Consider the following 24715-nt stretch of genomic DNA (forward strand, 5'->3'; position numbering starts at 1 on the left):
CCCAAATTGAGGAGCCAGGAGTCAGTGCTGTGCCTCTGAGGTGGGAGAGACAACCTCAGGACACTGGTCCACAAGAGACCTCCCAGCTCCACATAATATCAAACGGCGAAAATCTTCCAGAGATCTCCATCTCAACACCAGCACCCAGCTTCACTCAACGACCAGCAAGCTACAGTGCTGGACACCCAATGCCAAACAACTAGCAAGACAGGAACACAATGCCACCCATTAGCAGAGAGGTGGCCTAGAATCATAAAAAGTCTGCAGACACCCCAAAACACACCACCAGACGTGGACCTGCCCACCAGAAAGACAAGATCCAGCCTCATCCACCAGAACACAGGCACTAGTCCCCACCACCAGGAAGCCTACACAACCGACTAAACCAACCTTAGCCACTGGGGACAGACACCAAAAACAACGGGAACTACGAACCTGCAGCCTGCAAAAAGGAGACCCCAAACACAGTAACATAAGCAAAATGAGAAGAGAGAAAAACACACAGCAGGAGAAGGAGCAAGATAAAAACCCACCAGACCTAACAAATGAAGAGATAATAGGCAGTCTACCTGAAAAAGAATTCAGAATAATGATGGTAAAGATGATCCAAGATTCTATTTCCCAGATCCAAAATCTTGGAAATAGAATAGACAAAATGCAAGAAACAGTTAACAAGGACCTAGAAGAACTAAAGATGAATCAAGCATCGATTAAAAACACAATAAATGAAATAAAAAATACTCTAGATGGGATCAATAGCAGAATAACTGAGGCAGAAGAACGGATAAGTGAGGTGGAAGATAAAATAGTGGAAATAACTGCTGCAGAGCAAAATAAAGAAAAAAGAATGAAAAGAACAGAGGACAGTCTCAGAGACCTCTGGGACAACATTAAACGCACCAACATTCGAATTATAGGGGTTCCAGAAGAAGAAGAGAAAAAGAAAGGGACTGAGAAAATATTTGAAGAGATTATAGTTGAAAACTTCCCTAATATGGGAGAGGAAATAGTTAATCAAGTCCAGGAGGCACAGAGAGTCCCATACAGAATAAATCCAAGGAGAAATACGCCAAGACACATATTAATCAAACTGTCAAAAATTAAACACAAATCATATTAAAAGCAGCGAGGCAAAAACAACAAGTAACACACAAGGGAATCCCCATCAGGTTAACAGCTGATCTCTCAGCAGAAACTCTACAAGCCAGAAGGGAGTGGCAGGACATAATTAAAGTGATGAAGGAGAAAAACCTGCAACCAAGATTACTCTACCCAGCAAGGATCTCATTCAGATTTGATGGAGAAATTAAAACGTTTACAGACAAGCAAAAGCTGAGAGAGTTCAGCACCACCAAACCAGCTTTACAACAAATGCTAAAGGAACTTCTCTAGGCAAGAAACACAACAGAAGGAAAAGACCTACAATAACGAACCCAAAACAATTAAGAAAATGGGAATAGGAACATACATATCGATAATTACCTTAAATGTAAATGGACTAAATGCTCCCACCAAAAGACACAGATTGGCTGAATGGATACAAAAACAAAACCCATATATATGCTGTCTACAAGAGACCCACTTCAAACCTAGAGACACATACAGACTGAAAGTAAGGGGATGGAAAAAGATATTCCATGCAAATGGAAACCAAAAGAAAGCTGGAGTAGCAATTCTCATATCAGACAAAATAGACTTTAAAATAAAGACTACTAGAAGAGACAAAGAAGGACACTACATAATGATCAAGGGGTCGATCCAAGAAGAAGACATAACAACTGTAAATATTTATGCACCAAACATAGGAGCACCTCAATACATAAGGCAAATACTAACAGCCATAAAAGGAGAAATCGACAGTAACACAATCATAGTAGGGGACTTTAACACCCCACTTTCACCAATGGACAGATCATCCAAAATGAAAATAAATAAGGAAACACAAGCTTTAAATGATACATTAAACAAGATGGACTTAATTGATATTTATAGGACATTCCATCCAAAAACAACAGAATACACATTTTTCTCAAGTGCTCATGGAACATTCTCCAGGATAGATCATATCTTGGGTCACAAATCAAGCCTTGGTAAATTTAAGACAATTGAAATTGTATCAAATGTCTTTTCCGACCACAATGCTATGAGACTAGATATCAATTACAGGAAAAGAGCTGTAAAAAATACAAACACATGGAGGCTAAACAGTACACTACTTAATAACGAAGTGATCACTGAAGAAATCAAAGAGGAAATTAAAAAATACCGAGAAACAAATGGCAATGGAGACACGACGACCCAAAACCTATGGGATGCAGCAAAAGCAGTTCTAAGAGGGAAGTTTATAGCAATACAATCCCACCTTAAGAAACAGGAAACATCTCGAATAAACAACCTAACCTTGCACCTAAAGCAATTAGAGAAAGAAGAACAAAAACATCCCAAAGTTAGCAGAAGGAAAGAAATCATAAAAATCAGATCAGAAATAAATGAAAAAGAAATGAAGGAAACGATAGCAAAGATCAATAAAACTAAAAGCTGGTTCTTTGAGAAGATAAACAAAATTGATAAACCATTAGCCAGACTCATGAAGAAAAAAAGGGAGAAGACTCAAATCAATAGAATTAGAAATGAAAAAGGAGAAGTAACAACTGACACTGGAGAAATACAAAAGATCATGAGAGATTACTATAAGCAACTCTATGCCAATAAAATGGACAACCTGGAAGAAATGGACAAATTCTTAGAAATGCACAACCTGCCAAGACTGAATCAGGAAGAAATAGAAAATAGAATAGACCAATCACAAGCACTGAAATTGAAACTGTGATAAAAAATCTTCCAACAAACAAAAGCCCAGGACCAGATGGCTTCACAGGTGAATTCTATCAAGCATTTAGAGAAGAGCTAACACCTATCCTTCTCAAACTCTTCCAAAATATAGCAGAGGGAGGAACACTCCCAAACTCATTCTACGAGGCCACCATCACCTTGATACCAAAACCAGACAAGGATGTCACAAAGAAAGAAAACTACAGGCCAATATCACTGATGAACATACATGCAAAAATCCTCAACAAAATACTAGCAAACAGAATCCAACAGCACATTAAAAGGATCATACACCATGATCAAGTGGGGTTTATTCCAGGAATGCAAGGATTCTTCAATATACGCAAATCAATCAACGTGATACACCATATTAACAAATTGAAGGAGAAAAACCATATGATCATCTCAATAGATGCAGAGAAAGCTTTCGACAAAATTCAACACCCATTTATGATAAAAACCCTGCAGAAAGTAGGCATAGAGGGAACTTTCCTCAACATAATAAAGGCCATATATGACAAACCCACAGCCAGCATGGTCCTCAATGGTGAAAAACTGAAACCATTTCCACTAAGATCAGGAACAAGACAAGGTTGCCCACTCTCACCACTCTTATTCAACATAGTTTTGGAAGTTTTAGCCACAGCAATCAGAGAAGAAAAGGAAATAAAAGGAATCCAAATCGGAAAAGAAGAAGTAAAGCTGTCACTGTTTGCAGATGACATGATACTATACATAGAGAATCCTAAAGATGCTACCAGAAAACTACTAGAGCTAATCAATGAATTTGGTAAAGTTGCAGGATACAAAATTAATGCACAGAAATCTCTGGCATTCCTATATACTAATGATGAAAAATCTGAAAGTGAAATCAAGGAAACACTCCCATTTACCATTGCAACAAAAAGAATAAAATATCTAGGAATAAACCTACTTAAGGAGACAAAAGACCTGTATGCAGAAAATTATAAGACACTGATGAAAGAAATTAAAGATGATACAAATAGTTGGAGAGATGTACCATGTTCTTGGATTGGAAGAATCAGCACTGTGAAAATGACTCTACTACCCAAAGCCATCTACAGATTCAATGCAATCCCTATCAAACTACCACTGGCATTTTTCACAGAACTAGAGCAAAAAATTTCACAATTTGTATGGAAACACAAAAGACCCCGAATAGCCAAAGCAATCTTGAGAATGAAAAATGGAGCTGGAGGAATCAGGCTCCCTGACTTCAGACTATACTACAAAGCTACAGTAATTAAGACAGTATGGTACTGGCACAAAAACAGAAAGATAGATCAATGGAACAGGATAGAAAGCCCAGAGATAAACCCACGGACATATGGTCACCTTATCTTTGATAAAGGAGGCAGGAATGTACAGTGGAGAAAGGACAGCCTCTTCAATAAGTGGTGCTGGGAAAACTGGATAGGGACATGTAAAAGTATGAGATTAGATCACTCCCTAACACCATACACAAAAATAAGCTCAAAATGGATTAAAGACCTAAATGTAAGGCCAGACACCATCAAACTCTCAGAGGAAAACATAGGCAGAACACTCTATGATGTAAATCACAGCAAGATCCTTTTTGACCCACCTCCTAGAGAAATGGAAATAGAGACAAAAATAAACACATGGGACCTAATGAAACTTAAAAGCTTTTGCACAGCAAAGGAAACCATAAACAAGACCAAAAGACAACCTTTAGAATGGGAGGAAATATTTGCAAATGAAGCAACTGACAAAGGATTAATCTCCAAAATGTATAAGCAGCTCATGCAGCTCAATAACAAAAAAACAAACAACCCAATCCAAAAATGGGCAGAAGACCTAAATAGACATTTCTCCACAGAAGATATACAGACTGCCAACAAACACATGAAAGGATGCTCAACATCTTTACTCATTAGAGAAATGCAAATCAAAACTACAATGAGATATCATCTCACACCAGTCAGAATGGCCATCATCAAAAAATCTAGAAACAATAAATGCTGGAGAGGGTGTGGAAAAAAGGGAACACTCTTGCACTGCTGGTGGGAATGTGAATTGGTACAGCCACTATGGAGAACGGTATGGAGGTTCCTTAAAAAACTACAAATAGAACTACCATATGACCCAGCAATCCCACTACTGGGCATATACCCTGAGAAAACCATAATTCAAAAAGAGTCATGTACCAAAATGTTCATAGCAGCCCTATTTACAATAGCCCAGAGATGGAAACAACCTAAGTGTCCATCATCGGATGAATGGGTAAAGAAGATGTGGCACATATATACAATGGAATATTACTCAGCCATAAAAAGAAATGAAATTGAGCTATTTGTAATGAGGTGGATGGACCTAGAGTCTGTCATACAGAGTGAAGTAAGTCAGAAAGAGAAAGACAAATACTGTATGCTGACACATATATATGGAATTTAAGAAAAAAAAATGTCATGAAGAACATACTGGTAAGACAGGAATAAAGACAAAGACCTACTAGAGAATGGACTTGAGGATATGGGGAGGGGGAAGGGTAAGCTGTGACAAAGTGAAAGAGCGGCATGGACATATATACACTACCAAACGTAAGGTAGATAGCTAGCGGGAAGCAGCCGCATAGCACAGGGAGATCAGCTCGGTACTTTGTGACCGCCTGGAGGGGTGGGATAGGGAGGGTGGGAGGGAGACGCAAAAGGGAGGGGATATGGGAACATGTATATGTATAACTGATTAAATTTGTTATAAAGCAAAAAAAAAAAAATAAAAGAGTAATAGTCAAATGTGCCATTTCCACTTGCACTTTTGGTCCCGACACGTGCTTTGGCCAAGGAAGAAACTGATTGAATGTTACATAGTGGAAGAGGTTTTTCTCAAATTTGTCTTTGCAAAGTCTTACCAACAGCTTTTTGTAAATAGAGCCACTGTAAATGCTCAAGTATCATTAATTATCACAGTTAACTACTCTCCCACATGAACTTGTTTTGCCTTCGGGATTTTTTCAATAAACAGCTGCCTAGAATTCCAAGGCATCGTATTTCAGTTTGTAATGATGGAACCAACAGAGGATGAATCCACAGAAATAATAAAAGAGTCCTATACTGCTTGTAGAAATCAGATATCTAACTGGAGAAGGGGAAATGGGACATTAGATCTTTTATTCCTGTCATATTAGAATAATGCCCTGTAGTAGGCAGCTTAGCCTCGATTGATAACAAACAGCCCCCATATCTCAACTGTTTTTTCTGATCACATTATATGTTAGCTTCAGTTTAGCTGTGACTCTGCTTGCACCTTCAATCCAGCACCAAGTTGGAATAGCAGATGCTGAACATCTTGGGACATGAAGCTCATGTGGCAGAGGAAAAAAAGAAATGAGAAATGGCAGAAATACAGGAAGGCTCTTAATATTTTGTTCAAAAATGCCATGCATCTCTTTCACTCAAAATGGCCAAAGCAAATCAGACGGCCTGACACGGGGAAGGGAGGATCTTGACATCAGTGGGTGGGGAAGTATACATAATACCTCACATGTAACTGGGGAAAATACCACGTGCCCTAATGCTTGCATTTATTCCACTCAAGGCAGAGCAGTGCGATTTACACTGAAACTATCTTTAAAAGGTGTTTTAAGCTTTTCAACTGATTCGATTAAAATAAATTTAAAAGAAATATATTTTCTTGGGGCCATTCCATTTCTTGATATTCTTCTTCCCTAAGAGGCTGTAGTCAGTAAGGTTTTTTCATTTTTTTAACTGGTATCGTAATTTCAGTACGGAAGTGGTCTCCAGAGCATCAAGAAGATGTTGAGTATCAGTCTCTATTGATACATCATAAAGAACCCTAGGGGGCTTCCCTGGTGGCGCAGTGGTTCAGAGTCCACCTGCCGATGCGGAGGCCATGGGTTCGTGCCCCGGTCCAGGAAGATCCCACATGCCGCGGAGCGGCTAAGCCCGTGAGCCATGGCCGCTGAGCTTGCGCGTCTGGAGCCTGTGCTCCGCAACGGAAGAGGCCAGAACAGTGAGAGGCCCGCGTACCGCAAAAAAAAAAAAGAAAAAAAAGAACCCCAGAATTTAGCCTAGAGAGTTATTGCATTCATGTTCTGAAAGGTTAAGTAAATTTCCTGAGCGCATGGTCATATTAAGTGGTGTATGTTGGGTTGAAACCAAAGACTCAGATATTTAATACACTCACTGTTCTTCCTATTTTATAGTGATAAACACATCCTGGGTATTTTCCTGTTACTCTGTGAGTTAAAAAATTTCTATGATTCTCTGTGCCTTTAATGATTTTAACTTTCCTTTGAGGCTCTACTTAAAGAGAAGCCTGTGTCCTTAATTATGTCACCATGGATGCTGCCCTGGTGGATTCTGCTTCAGGCTTGTCATCATATGTTTGACTACAAGCTTGGAAGAGAAAGACTTAATATGATGCTTGAACCAGCTGCTACTACAGATACCAGCAATATGTTGTATCGTTTCCATCAGAAATTTGGTATTATATTTCACTGATTCACTGCTCTGAGTTGATCTAAGAGTACTCGTAAGATTCTATAACAGGTTTATATTGATTGAATGTGTGTAAGAGATAATCAGCAAGGAAAATGCTCAAAGAAATCAAATTGTTCTCCAGCTATCAACATGAATTATCTTCCTATAAAAGATATATGTTATAAGGGAATTTTTTACCTTTAGCTTTTAGCAGGCGGTTGATAATCTACCTTAACCATATTACATAAAGCACTTTGGGGAACTGTTTGCACGAAGGCATGGGCTAGAAGCTGCATCTAGAATCTATATTTTAAAATACTCTAAAGGAATATCTCTTATAGACTTTACTAGTCAACATAATCCACCATAGGAATTTTTTTCTCCATGAGGAATAACCAGGAATCTTCATTTAACATATATATTGAATTTCTAGAATTATTTTAGCAGAAAAACATCTACAGTAGATACTTTGTCAATAGGACTCAAAGTAGCCTATGTAGCCCCCAGGTTTGTTTTGTTTTGTTTTAAAAGGAATTTAAGGTGATGGGGAACTTGAAAAAATTATTCTAAGTGCCATCTGGGAAAATACACGCATGGGAATGACCTGGAAAAGGTAGAGGGGTAAGAAAAGGGATAAGGAAGTAAAGAAGAAAGAAGATTTGCCTGCCAATTATTAAAACATACCACAGAGTTACAGAAACTAAAAGCCAGTACTGAGCCAAAAATACACAGACAGATCAATGGATCAGAATGGAGTACCAAAAGACTGACATGGATATATGAGAATTTAGTATACAATCAAGGTGCCATCTCAAATCAGTGGAGAAAACATGGTTCACTAAAGAAATGGCATTGTGATAATCGATAAGTGTTTCAGAGGAAAACGTTTGGATTTCTCTATCACTCCCAGACCAAATAAATTTCATATGGATCAATGATTTAAATATTTAAAAACAGAATTAAATATTAAAAGTACCAATCATGAGTTGGTATTTTTATAAGGTAATCTCCTTTGACTTTCCTGTATTTGCCATTAAGAACCATGTTTCATCAAGATAAGGACTACGTTTACTTCTGTCCCCACTGCATCCCTAACAACTAGCATAGTATCAGGCACACTCAGAAAATCGTTGTCAGATAAAGAATGTATTATTTGCTGCATTTGATTAGACACTACTGATCCTTACAGTGGGACTGCATACCCATTTGTCCTGTTTAATACACGTATGGCTAGGAAGGAATCTAGGGGTGAACCCTCAACGCTATGGACAAAAGATCCATGAAAAAGACAATGTAGTTCTTAGGTAGATTGTTGGGGCAAATAAGACTTGGGTAGGCTTTCTATCACTTAGCCAGTTACTCTGCAATCTTCACTAAATCAGTTCTGCTGAATTACTAATATGCTGACATACTGTGATTTTTCCCTTTTCTATTCTCATCTGATTAACTGAGGACTTAAGGCAAACCGGAAAATCATTCTAGATGCTGATCTACTTATACCTGAGCATCTATCTGTTTTTAACCACAAACATTGGTGTTTGAAAGGTACTGTGGTCCAAAGTTCCCACCATTCCCCCTGTTGTAGGTCTCTATCTATGTCCTAGAAGATCTATGATGAGATTGTTCAATATAGCATGCTCTTGTTGATGATCAATTGCCATGGAGTTTGTTAAATATGGTAGAGCAGAACATATCACTGTTATCATTATTGACTAAACTTTCTGAAGATGCATCATAATGACAAACAGAGAAAGCCGAAGTTCCTCTCACACGATGACAGCTGAAACAGAGTCAGCTGTTCTCTCAACACATTAGTTGTAGTGGGCAAACCATGAGATTTGGACCCAGATATATGCAGTTCTAAACCCTGATTTAAACACATCTGAGAATCACCAGGGATTTTTTTCTTTACTTGGAAGATTCTGTTGAAGGCTAGTTCTCTGCTGACCTAGGACACCAGGAACCCCAGACATTGTTAGACCACTTCCTGGTTTGGTCCCCACCCACTGGCACAGAGCCCTGCCTCTTCCCTTTAGCCAGGCTCAGGGGAAGGGAAGCAGTGTTAAGAGGGGTGGACATAAAATAATTCTCTCGAGCCCATTCGAGTACAAACCGAATAATCTAAAGTTGGATTCATGTAGGAAAACAAGTTAATACAATCAACCAGAGTGAAGTGGTAAACTAGAGAGTTGGTAGAAAAGAGAGGAAAGAATATAAGCAAAATGGTTTCATGGTTCAAAGGTCTAGATCCTTCCATCAGACTTGAAATCAACTGGGAGAACAAGTAAAATGTGAAAAAAAAATTTTTTGGTAGTAATGTGGCCATGGAGATTTGGAAAAAGCAATTCAGCTAGCTTCTGTGATGTCAGAAAGAGATAAATTTCTAGAAGGGTCACTTATGAACTAGAAAAGAGAGATAAAAAGGAAGAGAATTTTTAAAGCCCAGTATAGGAAACAGAAAGAGTAAGAAAGAAGAAGGAACTTAGGTGACATTTTGAAAAAAGATAAGATTCTAAGAAGAAATAAATCCTTTCTTTTGTGAAAAATCATAGTGGGGAAATTGCCAGAGGGATGGGGTGTTCTACTTACTTCACAAGGTACTTTTTGCACAGTGCCCCAGGCACAGAACCCCTTATAAAGGACCCTCCCCATTCTTCACACCTGATGCCTTCCTCCAGTATGAGCCCCTGAACTCAGACAACTCATCCTGAATTGCGTCAAGGCCACATCATGCCATTTTTCAAGGCCTGTGAGTCCATGGAGATTATGGTTGAGGGCTGAGCACGTTATGTATAGACTGAAAGGTCCAGCCATGCACTTCTTCACTTCATTTATTCTATCAGCCAGTTAGTCAATGGCTCAATATGCCCTGAGCACCCCCAGTGCCCTGCCTTCAAGAGGTGAGGGGGCTTCCATCCTCAAGAAGCCTGCCCTCCAGGTACCCAGCTGCCTTCCTGTTTGGAGGGAGGAAGATACCTAGGGGGAGTGGTTTCCCCAGCTCTTCTTTAACACTCCCTCTCTCAAGAATCCCTTTCCATCCAACGTTCCTCCTCTCCCATCCAAACTTGCTCTGAGAAGAGAATTTACTGTGTGCTGGAGAGGAAGGATTTGGGGAGTGGTAGAGCTTTTCTGCACCCTCAAATCATTTCAAGTAGCCTCCTTCTCTTACAACTAAGTCAATCTCAGATTTTTCACCTGGTGCTTTGAGGGTTCCACCCTTCAGCCAGTGGCACCATCTGACATGAACGCTGACATATTCTATATCAATCAAAACCGTGTCTTTAGTGGAAAGGAGCCCCCTGGCCCACCTTGCTGGATCCCAAGTTCAACAGTATTACACCTAAAAGCATAGGCTCCTCATTCATTCACTACCACATTAATTCAATCAGCTGACTCTCAGAGAGTAGGACCCTGAAGGGTGGAAGAGGGGGGCAGAGTGTTTTATAAGAGGGAGATGGCAGAGAGGACAGGGTGGGAGGTAAGGCACTTTGGAGATGAGACTTAACAGCCAGAGCACTTGGGTACTAGGAATAGATGCTTGGAGAGTCACTGACAGAGAGGGAAAAGATAAAGTAAACCTTAGAACCAAAATGAACTTTGCCTACCTCTGAACCTCTATGAGGCCCTGCTCAGTAGGTAGTCTGTAAAAATTCAAAGTCAAGCCAGATCCTATACACCCTATGTAGAGAGGAATTGCTGCCCACCCTGTCCTCTAAATTGGTATAGGGCCAAACTAAATTTGGAGAAAGTTAGAAAACGACAACTTACTGAATCCCATGTCTATGGTGTCATCTTGCTCTAAGGTCTCCCAGAGTTTAGGAGGTCATTATATGTTAATAATTTTATCAAGGCCTTTTAGTAAACTGGAAGAGAAGTTTCAGGAAGAGTATACACACGTGTACATTTGAAATTAGACTTAGTTCTATCACTTTCTGAATTTCAAGTCATATATGGAATGGATCTCAAATTCCTTCACCTGAAGGAAAAAAAAAAAAAAGAGTAGCTGCCATGCCACTGCTTACTCCTCACAGAGGCCCAGATGGGCACAGATGTCAAGCTCCTCAGAAGTGTGTGTACCAGAAAGAAATGTGGGGATGGGGAGGAGAAACCCATTCTCCAAGACCATCAATAGGCAATAAAAACCTAACATAAGGGGCTTCCCTGGTGGCACAGTGGTTGAGAGTCCGCCTGCCGATGCGGGGGACACGGGTTCATGCCCCGGTCCAGGAAGATCCCACATGCTGTGGAGCGGCTGGGCCTGTGAGCCGTGGCCGCTGAGTCTGCGCGTCCAGAGCCTGTGCTCCACAACGGGAGAGGCCACAGCATTGAGAGGCCTGCGTACGGCAAAACAAACAAACAAACAAAAAACCTAACCTAAGCCACATATGAAAATGTAAATTTTCTACTAACCACATTTAAAAAGTGAAGATAAAGAAGATGTGGTACACATATACAATGGAATATTACTCAGCCATTAAAAAGAATGAAATAATGACATTTGCAGCAACATGGATGGACCTAGGGATTTTATCATACTGAGTGAAGTAAGTCAGAAAAAGACAAATATCGTATGATACCCCTTATATGTGGAATCTTAAAAAATGATACAAATGAGCTTATTTACAAAACAGAAACAAACTCACAGACATAGAGAACAAACTTATGGTTTCCAGGGGGAAGGGAGGAGGGGGGGAATAGTTAGGGATTTGGGGATTGACATGTACACACTGCTATATTTTTTAATGGGTAACCAACAAGGACCTACTGTAAAGCACAGGGAACTCTGCTGAATAGTATGTAACAACCTAAATGGGAAAAGAATTTGAAAAAGAATGGATACGTGCATATGTATAACTGAATCACTTTGCTGTACACCTGAAACTAACACAACATTGTTAGTCAACGATATTTCAATATAAATAAAAGTTTAAAAAGTGAAGAAACAGGATGAAATTAAGTTTAATAATGTATTCTATTTAACCAACATATCAAAAAACATTGTCATTTCAATAGGTAATTTAAATATAATCTAAATATAAAATTGAGTCATTTTACTTTTTTTTCATGCTCAGTCTTCAAAGTCCAGCACGGATTTTATACCTACAGCACACCTCAACTCGGACGATTCACATGTCACGTACTCAACAGCCACATATAGGCAGTGGCTACCACGTTGGACCTTTCAGTTCTCTAGACTACAGGCTATCCATGACGGAATAAAGGTGGACAGGAGGCTCAGGCTCGTGTTCCAAAGTCCGTGACTAGCAAGGTGGCTTTGTCACGCATGCCAGTGGTTCTCACCCTTTTTTGAGGTGGCACTCTGATGTGTCACCAGCAGTTCTGAGATTATGCTGTGACATTTTACTATATTCCACAAATGAAATCACAATATGCATTGATTCCAACCTCCGCAACGTTCCTTTCTGTCATAAAGTTATAAGATTCTTTGTGTACTTGTAGATTCAGGGGTTCGAGAGAGCAAAGACACTCAAATGGTGATACTTCAGATACTTTATGGACAACGTATTTTGGAGCATTTAGAGCTTTCCGTGTTCCTTAATTCTTGCTACTCAAAGTGTGGTCCTCAGACCAACAGCACTGGCGTCACCTGGGAGCCCCAGGTGGCCCCATCCCAGACCCACTGAGTCAAAATATTCACTTAACCAAGATCCCCAGGAAATTCCCAGGCAGAGTCGAACTGAGAAGCAGTGCCTTCATCAGACCTCCTGGGTACTCAGCTGAGCTGCCTGTGCTTCAAGCAGGCCTTTCCCTGTTGCCCATCTGAGTAATGAGCCTGTTTCAGCTATTTCTTCTAGAAATGTACACAGTTCCCATAGTGTGAAACAGTGAGAATCCACCAACTTGGAAAGCAGTCCCAGGCCAGGGACTGGTTGGTTCTCTCAAATCATCCCAAGTACGAGACAGCACCTCCCACCAGGTCTCAGGGTTTGGGGGAATAGACCACCATTTACCACACCCCTATTTGGCTACTATGGAATAGACCCTGAAAATCTTGGAGACATTATAGTGTCCTTCCCACCCCAAGACGGTTATTGCCACCTGCTGCCTTTCAGGCTCCACTCTTGACTCGCTGACCTTCTGTCAGGTCCTGCAGCATCCTTGGTCGCAACCAGATTCCTAACTGAACCCAGGACCCCCGAGACCACTCCAGTTCACCCTGACACAAGGCTAGACACCGGGCTGTTGGGAAGGTCGATAATAATGTGGCAATTTCTTACTCAAAATCCAATAGTTATTATCCAGAGTCCTCTGACAGCTGAAGGGAGATAAAAATCAAATAGACAGGAACACAAACTCACTCTTTTCAGGCAGGACCTGTGTGATAAGAACAGCTGCCAAAGTGATGCAAATCAATTAAAGAAGGCAGCCAGCCCTCACATCAATACCTATGATGCTTAAAAGAGAGGAGGTAGAGAGCATAAAATCTTTCTTTAGAATGATGGCAATAGAAAATCGGCATAAGATGAACATCACAATAATACATGTTGTAGGCAACAACTTCCTGCTGATAACTAAAATTAGAGGGCAAAAGTATGCTAAGAAACAGAATATTTTCACAGCTTTAATGTGTCTTTGCCCAAGATACTTATTCATTACAAAGGGGAAAAACAGGAGCTTGACAGTGGAGACACCCGACAGACAATCTGAACTGAGTGATCAGAGTTAGGACATGTGGAGATCGTTTCCTCCCTGTCATGATGCACAGAGGAAGTCGCATGTCTTCAGTCGTATTTTTGCCAAACATGCGTAACTTCAACATAATCCTGTGTGACATTGTGTTATACTAAGATATAGATTTGGTCTTCATCCTGGTTCCTGGCACAGAGATCCTAAAACCCTTGGCATTGTTGAGTAATAGCATCTTTTGTTATTTATAATGAGCCTCTTTCAACCACACCTGAGTTTATGCTAATGAGGTGACTCTTCGTGGGTGCCTAGATGGCTTCAGGATAGGGCTGGTTGCCAGAGGAACCAACCATGTGATGAGAGAGCTGGAGCTTTCAGCTCCCTGCTCTGACTTCCAGGTATGAGAGGGAGGAGAGAGGCGCTAGTGAAGAGTTGGACCACCAGTGGCCAGTGATTGAATAAACCATGCCTATATAATGGAACCTTCATAAGACCCCTCAACAGAGAGGTTTGTGGAAGTTCTAGGTTGGTGAATGCATCAACGTGCTGGGAGGCTGACATGCCCCGAGATGACACGGATGCTCCACACCTCCCACTCCGGTATCTTGCCCCATGCATCTCTTCCATTTGAGTTGTATCCTTTGTAATAAACCAGGAATAGTAAGTAGAGTGCCTGGGCTCTGTGAGCCATTCTAGCAAATTACTGAACCCAGGGAGGGGTCATGGGAACCTCCAATCTGTACCCAAGTCAGACACAACTATGGGTACCCTGGGCACCTGATACCTGCCGCTGGTGTCCGACATGAGGGGCATTCTTGTGGGACTGAGCCCTTAACCTGTGGAGTCTGATACTAACTCTAGGCAGTTAGTGTCAGAATTGAATTGATGACCCGTTGGTGCCCAGTGCGTTGGACAACTGTGTGGTGTCGGGGGAAAACCCTGCATATTTAGTGGCAGAAGTATTCCGTGCTTAGAAACAGGTCTTAGGGTCATGACAAGCCTAAACTGAGGGCCTTTCTACAAAAAACTGGCCGGTATTTTTTGGAAGTGTCAAGGTCATAAGAAACAAAGAAAAGTCGAGGGATTCTTCCAGAATGGAAGACATGAAGGAGGATATTAGGAGACATGAAAACTAAATGCACTTGGGATCCTAGTTGGACCCTGGACCAATCAAAAGGACATTAGTAGAAAAACTGGTGAAATTCAAATAAGACATGTGGATTGGTTAAGGGTATTATGACCATGTTAATTTCCCCATTTTGATATCTGCATCACGGTTATGTACAATGAATATTAGCAGAAGCCGGGTGAAGGGTGTACAGGAATGCTGAATTATTTTCTTTTATAGCATTTTTATAAATCTTAAATTATTTCAAAATGAAAAGCTAAAAAAAGTGTTTCTTAAAACACCTCCAAATCATGTTGCTGTGACATTATGAAAACTGTATAGGTTTTAGAGCCGACAAACCTGGCTTTGAATTCAGGCTCAGCCACTTGCTGGCTCTGTGACCAGCGAGTCACTTGACCCTTTTGAGCCTCAGTTCCCTCATCCATCCAATAACCCCCACTTTGTAGCCTTGTTTCGAGAATTGGAGATAACATATATTAACCACGGAGCACAGTGGCCATCACAGAATCTGGTGCTCAAAAAATGTTAAATTATTCATTCTTAATAAATCTCTCTTAATGGCTCCCTAATGCTTACCAAATAAAGTTCCTATTTCTAAACATGACTTTGCAACCCCTTTGCCGCGGTTCCAAACTGCCCCAGGCTCACCTTCCCAAGGCACCCCTGTCCCAGCCATCCTAGCTGACCGCTCACACCTTGACACACCCTGTGCCTCCTCCTGTATATGCTCATGCCATTTCCCCTGGATGCATTACTTGTCCCCAGGAAGGTCATAGGTACAAAGTTGGCAATTGATCAGCCAGTGTCCTGGGTTTGAGTCCAGCTTCATCAAGGACTTAGTGACCCTCAACAAATCCTCACCTACCCATGTGTCCATGTCAAAATTGAAAACTCCATGAAGTGGGATAACAAATAATAACGCCTCACAGGATCCATGGAGCCCGTGAACGTGCCCTGGAAAATGCAGCCTGAACCCAGAGGCACTCAGCCTTAGCTGCCAAGAATAAGCTGAGCAGTTGTTTTTCTTTTAATACCAATACCTTGATGTCATCCTGAGAGTCTTTTTTCTTTTTTTTTTTCTTTTTCTTTTTTTTTTTTTTAAGTTGCCCAAGGGATTCTCAAGTGAAGTGAAGCCAGGGTGAACTACTGATCTTAACTTACTGCTTCTCAAAGAGTGGGCCCCAGACCAGCACCATCAGCGTCACTTGGGAAAGTGTTAGATATGCAAATTTTCAGTAAGACCCTCGCAGTCCATGTTTTAACATGCCCGCAGATGACTTCAACCCACTGCTAAAGCTGGAGGGCATGTGTCTGAATCTTTCATCTTCTCCATCTGAGAGAATCTTACACTTCGTGGCCCAACCCAAATATCACCCCCTCTGCAAGGCCTTCTTACACTGTAGTCAGCATCTTTGGCCCAGCCTCTCGGAGTCTCACTGTGGTATCATCTCTCTTACAATGTTTATCACAGTGTGATGTCTTATCTGAAGGCTCCGTTACAATCTTTCCTAAGATGTTGGGAGTTATTTAGGGGCAGAGTCCATATTTCTATCCTATTCCTCCAAGTGCAGGTCATAATATGCTGTGTGCAGAAGCTACTTATAAAAAAATGTTGAATTGCAGAGACTTCTTTAAATCTCATTGAGGAAAGAGTGTGTGAGGAACTAGGTGACAGAGAGAAAAAGAAAAAGAAAGCTAAGTAGGTAAAAAAAAAAATTAATGTCTAAGATATTCTTCTTCATATAGTAGCTAGTACATAGCACTTACTCTAGCCCAAGGCCTGATCTGACTACTTTACTTACGTGGATTAGCTCATTTAAGCCTTACAACAACTCTATATGGTAACTATTGTTGTTATTATTTTACTGACGTGGCCACTGAAGCACAGAGAGGTTAAGTAACTTGCCCAAGGTCACACCGTTTGTAATTGGCAGTCAAATTTGAGCTCAGGTTTTCTGGCTCACCCTCTAGACTCCTAGCTACTCCATGCTACTACCATTTGTATGGCAGTATGATGTGACTGATTCATATTATCATCAATAGGCCTGTCTTCTGTTTCACCTATATAAACTACAGAAAACAGTCAACCGTCAACCTTTCTTTATCCAATTCTCCCTGAAATGATAATGGCAGACATTTAGACAACGTTTTTATTGTACTGGCTCTGTTCTAAGTGCATAGCAATAATTTAATTCTTCAGCAAGCCAATGAAGCAGACGCTGTTATGATCCTTCATTTCCCAAATAAGGAAAGTAAAGCACAGAGATGTTAAGCAACCTGCCCAGCTCACACAAATAAGTCAATGGTGGATCAGGATCTAAACCCAGGGTCCTCAGGGTCTATCTCTTTATTAGTTTGCTATGGAGGCTTCCTCTGCAGGGGGAGTTTGGGAGACATGGTCTTAGAACTAAATTTTGTTACTGTCTTGTTACATTATTACTTTCCTCATAGGGTTGGTATGAGAAACATATTGCAGATAAATAGAAAGCACCCAGAACAGAGCCTAACAGGTAGTAAGGACTGTGTTCACTGATGCTGTTTTGCAATTTTAGATAGCCCACCTGGCTTATCAGATCACAATTCTGGCCCCATAAGCCCTGTTTGAAAATCAGGATATTATGACCTTTTCCCTGTGGGATCCCAAGTAACCAAGGCCATGGCTGACTCTGCCTGGGGAAGGAAGGCAAGCCCACTTTCGGTTTTCTTCCCAAATTTCCTGAGAGGAATGATATGAAGTCACATGTTCTGTTAAGGACCTTGAGCTTGGACTTATGTAATGCCAAAGTGTGGTTATGTGAAGCACAGTGTGTGCCTCTAGCACAATATATACAGCGATTAGAACAACCGATCTAAATCTGGGTATCTCAGTCGACGTGTGGTCACCACCTTCCAAGTGAAATAGCCCATTGCAATCCATGGCTGTGACACTCTGCCCAGGGCTGATTAACTAAGGCCAAGAAGTCAAGGCCATCCACAATGTCAGAGTGGGCAGTTCTCTACAGTGCACTCGTCTGCCCTCAGACTCCAAGCTCCATAGAGGATGACCTGCCCCATTTTATTCTTATGGAGTAGGGACCAAACCTCAGCACCCTGTCTTTTCTTAAATTCACCAACTTTGTGATGGATCTGCTGACCTTATAACCTAAACTTCCCTGCCCCTTAATCACCATGCCTCTCAACCAACAATGGTTAATTTTCACTAGCCAAAAAGAAAGAGTATCCAATTTCTATCATTCCATTGGTTCTGTAAGCAGCTTTGGGCAGGAAAAAGCTCTTTGCAGCAAACAGCTCCCTGCAGGAGGCACTACCTTGTCATGTCACTAACCTTAAACCAGGCACCCCCCATGCTTTACTCATCTCCAGCCCAAGCTCACATTTCTAATCTTTTGATCATGCAATCCTTTGTCTAACTTGTTGGTTCTTTCCATAGATCAAAGAAATAGAAATGAAAATTAAGCAATTAACAGATGACCAGATCTCTTCCCTAGCTTCCCCTTCAGTAAGCTCTCGAACCAACTCTGTCAACAAGGTAGCATCTAAAGAAACATCACGAGGAGTCCACAAGCCTGCACACAGTGGGGGATGGCGATGACTCCGACCCCCTGTATCCCAATGACCAACTGAGATGATTTCCCTGTTTCCCTTTAGAAGCTTTCATGGCCGAGCAGAATATTTGGAGGTGGTTTTTGGAGAATGCTGAATCCACCATCTCCCTAGACTGCCAGCATTCTGATTACAGGCATCTTTCCTTTCTATCACCATCTGTGAGTCTGATTTTGTAAGCGGCGAGCAGCAGGACCCAATTCAATAACGGTTCCAGTTAAAACTTCCAGCAACTCAGGTTCGTTCTTAATCTGTTCTAAGCTGAGAGAAGCCGCTCAGCTATTTGTCTCATGCCCCCACTTCCCCAGGCCCATTTATCCCACTTCCAAACCTGCACACCTACCTGTAAAATATTTCACCCATGTGAAAGTGACCTTGTAAATGGGAGGATGAGCCTTCCTTTCTCCAGTCCATTGAAAAGACTCCTGTGGAACAAGACACAGGTTATGGACACTATAGAAAACCTTCTACGCCAGCTCTCCAAATCAGAATTTACAATAATGAATCTTAACCCTGGCAGCAAATTAGACCTATCTGGGGAGATTTTTTAAAATACAGATGTTCTGGGGCTTCCCTGTTGGCGCAGTGGTTGAGAGTCTGCCTGCCGATGCAAGGGACATGGGTTCGTGCCCCGGTCCGGGAAGATCCCACATGCCGTGGATCAGCTAGGCCCGTGAGCCATGGCCACTGAGCCTGAGCATCCAGAGCCTGTGCTCCGCAACGGGAGAGGCCACAGCAGTGAGAGGCCCGCATACCGCAAAAAAAAAAAAAAAAAAAATACAGATGTTCTGAATTTCCAGTTCAAGATGGCAACATGAGAGGCTCCCAAACTCACATCCCGCCATGGACACACTAAGTCTACAGCTACATACTGAACAATTCCTTCTGAAAGAAATCCAGAAACTAGCCGAGCAACTCCTATACATCAGACAAATGAGAAAAAACCCCACACTTAAATGGGTAGGAGAGGCTGAGACACAATCTCCTCATAAACCCAACCCCCAGAACAGCGACATACAACAGGAAGAGAACTCACAACTCCCACCTTCTCCCTGAGGAGTGAAGAGTTTGGACCCTTCCAACATCTGGCACCTCAGCTTTTTACAATTTCCACCCAAGAGATGGCCCCCAAAACACCTGGCTCTGAAAATCAAAGGGACTTGCATCCAAAGACCCACAAGGCTATATACCAGAGAAATGGGCTCCTGAGGACTCACAGTGGTTACTCTCCCACCCTCACACCCACCCTCACCCCCAAGGACTCAGCACAGAGGTAGCTGACAAACTGAAAACCCATCTCCCAGTCTTTCTCTGAAAGAGGCCTATATGCTTATCTTTAAAGCTGCAGCTTGAGGGTCAGGCTCCTAATTTAACACAATCAGGGGCTGACTGCAAATCTCTCCTGAGGCTGGCAGGCACCAGCTTCATGCTAGCCCCACCAGGTCACCAGCATCTCCCTAAAAAAGCCTGTGCAAATGTCTGGTGCCATGGCTTCTGCAGATGCCACCCAGGGGACAAACCTCTTGATTGCCTGGTTCTGGTGGCCAGCAGACCTTATGTTCACTATTACAAGAAACAGTTCTAAACCGGCTATTACTCCAAGGCTCAGCACACAGGGAGCAGAGATATGCCCATCTCCCATTCTTATCCTAAGAGAGGTCTATCGGCATACTTAAAAAGATGCTGCCTGAGGATCTGGCTTCTAAACAGCCAACATTTAAGTATTGACTGAAATCTTCCCCATGAGAGCACTGATGGATCTTGGTATATCCTCGACTCCTGGGAGCCACTAAGAAAAAAGAAGGCTGCTTGGATAATCACAAAGGTTGGAGAGCTAAGGCCAGGCTGAATGATGAGGTTCATTCCCTATGAGAGATGACTCCAAGACTAGGCAAGGTGGTTGTTTTATCTAAGGCAGAGAGAACAACACAAAGAGTCAAGTAAAATGAAGAAACAGAAGAATATGTTCCAAACAAAACAACAGGATAAAATTCCAGAAAGAGACCTTAATGAAATGGAGGTAAGTGATTTACCTGATAAAGAGTTCAAGATAATGGTCACAAAAATGCTTGCCATGATCAGGAGGACAGTGTGTGAACAAAGTGACAATTTCAACAAAAAGAGATAGAAAGCTATAAGTACAAAACAGAAATCACAGAGCTTAAGAATACAATAATTGAACTAAAAAATTCAAAAAATGGGGTTCAGGGCTTCCCTGGTGGCACAGTGGTTGAGAGTCCGCCTGCTGATGCAAGTGACACAGGTTTGTGCCCCGGTCCAGGAAGACCCCACATGCAGCGGAGCGGCTGGGCCCATGAGCCATGGCCGCTGAGCCTGCGCATCCGGAGCCTGTGCTCCACAGTGGAAGAGGCCGCAACAGTGAGAGGCCTGCATACCGCAAAAAAAAAAAAAAAGGTTCAGCAGCAGAATAGATGAAGCAAATGAAAATATCAGTGAACTGGAAGACAGGGCAGTGGACTTTAAGCAGAGGAGTATGAATGCTTTAAAAATTGAAAAAGACTGAAGAAAGCTTAAAAGACTCATCATAAGGCAGATCAGTATTCACATTATAGGAGTCTCAGAAGGAGAAAAGAGAGAAAGGGGAAGAAAACTTGTTCAAAGAAGTAACGGCTGAAAGCTTCTCTAACCTGAGGGAAGGAACAGAAATCCAGATCCAGGAAGCCCAGGAGAGGCTGAGACACAATCTCCTCATAAACCCAACCCCCAGAACAGCGACATACAATATAGGAGGAAACTCAGAACTCCCAGTTTCAAATAAGATGAACCTAAAGAGACCCACACCAAGACACATTATAATTAAAATGTGAAAAGTTAAAGACAAAGAGAGAATCTTAAAAGCATCAAGACAAACAATTTTTTATATACAAGGGAACCCCCATAAGACTATCAGCAGATTTTTCAGCAGAAACTTTGCAGACAATAAAGGAGTGGCATGATATACTTAAAGTGCTGAAAATAAAAACCTACCAACCAAGAATACTCTACCCAGAAAAGTTGTTCTTAAGAAATAAAGGAGAAATAAAGAGTTTCCAGACAAGGAAAAGCTGAAGAAGTTCATTACCACAACACTGACCTTACAAGAAATGTTAAAAGGAATTCCTCAAGCTGAGACAGAAGGGTGAGAAGCAGTAACAGGAAAACATATGAAAGCATAAATCTCACCAATAAAGATAAATATATAATTCAGAATACTCTAATGCTGTAATGGTGGTGGGTAAATCACTTATAAAGCTATTGTGAAGGTTAAAAGAAAAAAGTATTAGTTACTATAACTATATAATTTGCTAAGAATACACAAGATAAAAATATGTAAATAGTGACATCAAAAAGATAAATCATAGGGAAGGGAGTAAAAATGTACAGCTTTTGTATGCATTTGAACTTACATTGTCATCAGCTTAAAAAAGACTCATAAATATGTTTCATTTAAGCCTCATGGTAACCACAAAGCAAAAAACCAAACAAACAAAAAACCAAAACTGTAATAGACACAAAAAGAGAAAGAGAAAGGAATCTAAGCATACCACTAGAGAACGTCATCAAATCACAAGGGAAGAGAGCAAGAGAAGAACAAAGGAATTACAGAACAGCCAGAAAACATTTTGAAAAATGGCAGCAGTAAATCCACACCTATCAGTAATTACTTTAAATGTAAATGGAATATATACCCTGAGAAAACCATAATTCAAAAAGAGTCACGTACCACAATGTTCACTGCAGCACTATTTACAATAGCCAGAACATGGAAGCAACCTAAGTGTCCATTGACAGATGAATGGATAAAGAAGGTGTGGCACATATATACAATGGAATATTACTCAGCCATAAAAAGAAATGCAATTGAGTTATTTGTAGTGAGGTAGATGGACCTAGAGTCTGTCATACAGAGTGAAGTAAGTCAGAAAGAGAAAAACAAATACCATATGCTAACACATATATATGGAATCTAAAAAAAAAAAAAGGTTCTGAAAAACCCGTGGGCAGGACAGGAATAAAGATGCAGACATAGAGAATGGACTTGGGGACACAGGGAGGGGGAAGGGTAAGCTGGGACGAAGTGAGAGAGTGGCATGAACATATATACACTACCAAATGTAAACTAGATAGCTAGTGGGAAGCAGCCACATAGCACAGGGAGATCAGCTTGGTGCTTTGTGACCACCTAGAGGGGTGGGGTAGGGAGGGTGGGAGGGAGACGCAAGAGGGAGGAGATATAGGGATATATGTGTATGTATAGCTGATTCACTTTGTTATAAAGCAGAAACTAACACACCATTGTAAAGCAATTATACTCCAATAAAGATGTTAAAAAAAAGTAAATGGAATAAATGCTCTAACTAAAAAACATCAAGTGGCTGAATGGAAAAAAGAACCCCCAAACCCAACTATATGCTGGTAACAAGAGAACTCACTTCAGCTTTAAGGATACACATAGTCTGAAAGTGAAGAGATGGAAAAGATATTGCATGCAAATAGAAACCAAAAGAGAGCAGAGGTAGCTATTCTTATGTTAGGCAAAATAGATTTTAAGACTGCATTAAGAGATAAGAAAGGTAATGACATAATGATAAAGGGATCAATCCAACAAAAAGATATAACATTTGTAAATATTTGTGCTCCCAACATAAGAGCACCTAAATCTATAAAGCAAATATTAACAGACCTAAAGGGAGAAACAGAGAGCAAACAATAATAGTAATAGCAAGGGACTACAATACCCCATTTTCAACAATGGATAGATCATCCAGACAGCAAACCAATAAGGAAATACTGGACTTAAACAAGTTAGACCAGATAGACTTGAGACATTTATAGAACATTCCATCCAAAGGCATTATAGAATACTTATTCTTCTCAAACATACATGGAACATTCTCCAGGATAGATATGTTAGGACACAAAACAAGTCTCAATAAATTTAAGGTGACTGAAATTATATCAAGCATCTCTCCTGACCACAATGCTATGAAACTAGAAATAAATTACAAGAAAACTGGAAATTTCACAAATATGTGGTGATTAAACAACATGCTCCTGAACAACCAATGGGTGAAAGAAAAAAAATCAAAGAGAAATAAAAAAACATTAAGAAACAAATGAAAATGGAAATACAACATACAAAGGCATTTGGAATGCAGCAAAAGCAGTTCTAGAAGCATCTGGAATGCAACAAAAGCAGTATCTTTCCAAGAAAGATACCAGATAAACAACCAAGAAACCAGGGGGGAAAAAGAACAAATTAAACCCAAAGTCAGTGGTAACCAAAATGGCTAAAATTAAAAAAACTAACACCACCAAATGTTGGCAAGGATTTAGAGCAACTCTAACTCATATATAGTTGTGGGAGTGTAAAATAATACAATCATTTCTTTTAAGTTCTAGAAGTTTCTCCTACAACTAAACACACAGTTACCCAATGGCTCATTAGTTCTACTTCTGGGTGTTTGCCCAAGAGAATAAACATGTGCCCACAAAAAGACTTTTTAAAGAATTAATAGATTTAATTTTAAGAGCCAAGAACTGCAATCTCGTGTTCATCAATCGGGCAATAGTGATAGTCAGTACAATGGAATATCCACAATAAAAGGCAATTAACTACTAATACTAAAAACAATCAAAAACAAAACAAAATCTGAAAGAGGCCTTATATAAAAAAGTACATGGTGAGTAATTCCATTTATATGAAGATTTAGAACAGGTAAAACTAATCTATGGTACAAAAAAATGTCTGGGAAAGGGCATGATAGGTGATGTTAATATTCTATTTCTTTTTTTTCATAAGATTCATAAAATTTTTTTTATTGAAGTATAGTTGATTTACTATGTTCTATTAGTTTCAGGTGTTCAGCAAAGTGATTCAGTTATACATATATATTCTTTTTCATATTCTTTTCCATTATAGTTTATTACAAGATACTGAATATAGTTCCCTGTGCTATAGAGTAGGACCTTGCTGTTTATCTATTTTATATATAGTAGTTTGTATCTGGTAATCCCA

This window comes from Hyperoodon ampullatus (genome assembly GCF_949752795.1).
Source record: "Hyperoodon ampullatus genome assembly, chromosome: 9".
Lineage (NCBI taxonomy): Eukaryota > Metazoa > Chordata > Mammalia > Artiodactyla > Ziphiidae > Hyperoodon > Hyperoodon ampullatus.